Source organism: Anoplophora glabripennis, unplaced genomic scaffold (assembly GCF_000390285.2).
Source record: "Anoplophora glabripennis isolate ALB-LARVAE unplaced genomic scaffold, Agla_2.0 scaffold59, whole genome shotgun sequence".
Classification (NCBI taxonomy): domain Eukaryota; kingdom Metazoa; phylum Arthropoda; class Insecta; order Coleoptera; family Cerambycidae; genus Anoplophora; species Anoplophora glabripennis.
Window position 1 is genome coordinate 680,663 of NW_019425991.1, and position 4,555 is coordinate 685,217.

Below are 4,555 nucleotides of genomic sequence, written 5' to 3' on the forward strand. Positions count from 1 at the left end.
ATGAAACGATTTCACAATGCATTGAAACGAATTAACACGGTTTTAGAATATAAAAAAATAACATGAAAGTAGCCAAAGGAATTCAAATTAAAATAGACCAAAACACCTTTAAAATACATCAGGAACTATTAGAATTAATATCTAGACATAATACGAAATTTTTGAAGTTACAACGTTTTGCAAATATTTCCAGGTTTCCAAGCGTTTTGGTCTCTCTAAAAAATTGTACATGCTTGCAGTGTTTCATCATTCTTGCTATACGTACACCCATGATAGAGCATTTCGTGCTGTTAGTTCGAAGTCAAAAAGAACCTTGCTTGCAATCCTTGCACCAGAACTATTAAAATTACGGCATTGTATTCAGTTCCCGTTCCCCATTCCCCCAAATTTTCTTTAGATTGTATACTTCTGACATTAGAAAGAAAAAAAAAACTAGATCGAGTCAACTCTTATGACATATTATCTGTTATACTCCGGATTCCCATCGAGACTGACACGGTCCATATGCGAGGCACATCTTCCCCGACTAGCAGTGACAAATACGAGCGGTCTCGATAAATAATTGCTCCATTTAGGAGATAAACAATTGAATGAGCGCAACGCCGAGCCAGCTCCGTCCTGGCGCGTTTTTTTTTGTTCTCGCGCCGAAGAACGATCACAGGGCTGCCCCGCCTGCCGCCCGTAGGGCGTGAATACGCCCTGCGCGGCCCTGCCTAAACTTAATCGCCGATTCCATATCTCCCGGCCTTCCAGTGATGCCAGATGGGTAAACTTCAGAGGTACTCAACGTATCCGTGAGCCCACGTAGAGGACGACGGTTCGTCCCAGTGGCCAACAATCGAAATCAAGAAGCGTGAATGGTGCCGATCTAGGGCGGACTTCCCATCGGGCCACTGCGGATCTGCCGTACCCTGCGATCGAACGTCTACCCGATCCGAGGTTCAGTAAAAAATATATTGTTCGTTAAATCGATTTTTCTCGAAAACGGATCGAGATACGGAAATGAAACAAGAATACATAATTAATGGAAAAATGATTGCTCTTTCAGGTTTTGAATCAAGTTCCATGTTAGACGTATAGGGTAAAAAGTTATTAACTAAATGTCGGCGAAATTGGTCATCAGTGGCGCCCTCTATGAGCAACGCTGAAATTGCAACACGCATCTTATTCGTCGATTAAAAAAAATACAGTTTCAGAAATTTTCAAGTTCCTAACACTAACCTACATATTTTCAGAATCGCGAAAAAAACGAATAGTCCAGTCACTGAAGGTGAAAATAAAATAAAAGCTCCCAATTTTTTCGGATAGCATGGATTTTCTTGAAAATTTGCATACAAGCTCATCTGACCCCCCCACTTCAGAAGTTATATTGTCTAGATGTGTGCTTTTTTCTATTTGGGGGTGAAAACTACCCTTGTACGAAAAAAATGCGAAAATCGCAGATTTACGTATTTTAAAGATTCAATTCATGTTCAAATATGTTGGATAAAGTTCCTTTCATGTTTTTTAATATAATTTATGAAGTTTAATTACTTTTCAATCCTTAAAAATCCTTAAAACTACCCTTCCATAGGCAAAAAAATAGAAAAAAAAGTATTTAACAGTTTAAAATATTCTTTTGGTGTATTCACAATGTACTGCATTTCTTTTGTTATTCATTAGAAAGCTTACGACTCATTACAAAGTTACATCCCTTAAAAACCATCCCTTATAATAAAATAAACAAAAAAATATGATTGAAAGCTTGAGATGTTTTAATGGTATGCATATTGCATGTTGAATTATAAACTTTTTATTGGTTTTCAAATGATCTATGATATATTGCAACTTTTCAGCCACCCAAAAAACCCTTATGGAAGACCTACGCCTTATAGAAAAATTTCCTAAAAATTATATGTGAGTATGATGATATAATTAATTTTTTTTAATTTTATTGAATTTATTTTTAATATTTTTTTATTAAATAATTTATATCAAATAAAAACAATTTTATATACATTATAAATGGATACGTGTGTGTATGTACATTATTAAAATACTTACTCAAATCAGTTCACAAGTGCTTTAAAATACACAAAGATGATGGTAATTTACCCACACCGAAAATTTTACCGAAAAAATGCCATAATTTTTTTTACCATACCTTTTGTAATTTTAAAGTTATAAATTTACTCAAAAAACCATTTTGTAGGGAATTTAAAGCACTTTAAGTTCTGTGAATTGCAGTTTTTTTAGTCCTTCGTTTTTTAGATTTGTAAGCTAAAAGGGCTCAGGAAAGGCAGTCTTGGAGCTTAGTTTTGAGTTTCTAACGGTCATAACTCAGTCAAATTTCCTACAAAAATTTAAAAAAAGCAAATTGCTCAGTAAGAAAAAACCTACAATTTCATATTCTATAATTTTTTTTATAACTTTGTTAGTTTTTGAAATATTTTGAAACAAAGACGATTTTTTAAAAATTTAAAAATTTTATTCAAAAGTATATGATTTTTTTTAATTTAGGCTTCTAAAATCGTTAAAATTCCCAGAATCCACTGTTAATACATAAATAAAGTAAATTGCAGAAGAAATACGTTTAATTTTGTTTTCCGTCAAGTCATTAATTTTAATACCGATTATTTTTCCTCAAAAATCAAGACAATCATTTTATTTTGATTGTATCTTTATTAGTTTTCATGCTGACGACTTCTACCACCACTCAATTTAAAGGTCTTTTCAAGAATTTTAATAGGTGTTATATAAGTTTCCTCGAAAGACTTTTAATTTTTCCGCTACAGGGCGTTGACCGATTCGATTATAGCTATCTTCGAAATTGACTTCAACTTCTGGGAGTCATAACTCGGGTTCTATACCGCCTACAAAAATAAAAAAAGCAATCTCTTTGCTACTAATTACCTACATTTTTGCTTATGATAATTTTTTTTAATAAAACTTGAAGTTTTTGAGATATTTGCGAAAAATGGCTCAAAAACATGCATTTTTTGAGCTAAAAACGAACATGTTTAGGCGCAAATAACTCAAAAAGTGTTGACTGTACAAAAAATTCTTATAGAACATTTTTTTGTTTAGAATTCGTCCCTCCAGAAGGGGTGGCATCCACCCCTAGGGTAAAAGCACACATCGGCACGATATAACTTTTGTTTCTTGGGCTATTCCCAAGCTACAGTTCAAATTTCACGCCAATCCATTCCATCCGAAAAAATTGGTAGCCAAAATGCTTTAATGACTGGGCTAGAATTAAAATTTTAGCTTTCAGCACCCTGTATTTCCGAAACTATTAACTTTCGGATAAGGCATGTTTCCCATTGTTAATGAATCACCCTGTATATAAATTTCCCTAGTTAGCTAGTTTCTCCCCTGGAACTGGGGGAAAATCCCTAAATCCGGCACCGCCGCGGCCTACCCTTTTTACGGCTTTCGCTGCTCGAGCGTCTACGCGCGCCGCAGTTCTGCTCAGAGACGGGCGAAGCGGCAAAAAACTATCCGTTCCTAGGCGAGTGTTAATGACATTTCGTTGTTTTTACAAGCCGGGCTCCTGATTGGTCGGCTGCACGTGGCCGATGGTTTTTTGTCGGACGGTAACTCGACACCCTCGACATCGACATGCACTTGTCTCGATGTGTCGGGGCAGAGGCGGACTCGCCCGGCCTGCTATACAGCTGCATGCCTGATAATTATGTTTTTTTTTCAAAATGCCTTGTGCTGTAACCTAAATATTTCGAATTCCAGAAAAACTGAAGGAGTGTAATGTGTTAGTCGTTGCGTTTTTTTATCTAGCGTCGGTTAATTCTTGTATTTGCTTCGTTTATTTTCAGAAAACAAAATTTACCAAAATTGGTTTATTTCCGTTCATAGTTCAAACCCCTGAAGTATGCTCCTTTAAATTTTTGACATATTAATAATTTTATAACGATCGTCATAAAAAAAAAGAAATTCATTTAGTAAATACAAATAGTGAAATGGTACATCATGTTATAGTCTTTCCGAAGTCAGTTGAACATGTATAAAAACGCCTAGCAATAAAATTTAATGAGTTTCTTGGGCGTCCCCAAAAACAGTTTTCTGCTAAAGGTGAAAAATAATAAAAATTTATATATTGTAACAAATTGGAAATACACAAAAAAATTATCACAATGGAAATATTGCCTGACCGAATTTTATATCAAAAATAAAATTAATTAAAATATATCAGACGATAAAATAGTATAAAATTGTTAATACAAAGACTTGCAGGTGTACTATTACAGATACAAGACAAAGACGAGGTAGAGATGTTTTAAAATCTTATGAGCTTTGATTTTCATATGCGCAGAAACATAATTCCGACCGTCGCCTAAATTATTCTACGTCCTAAAAACATTACATCTATTATTCACAGTCTCTCTCGAGCTCTAGCGTAAACAAGCCTTTGATCCGATTACAAATATCATAATAAAATGCCCTATTCTTTATTATTTTAATTTAAACAATAAAAATATATATAACGAACGTTCGCCAGTTGACTTTATTGATGCCCGAGCGCCTTAGTTCATTTCTAGTTGTAATGAGCACGTGTTCT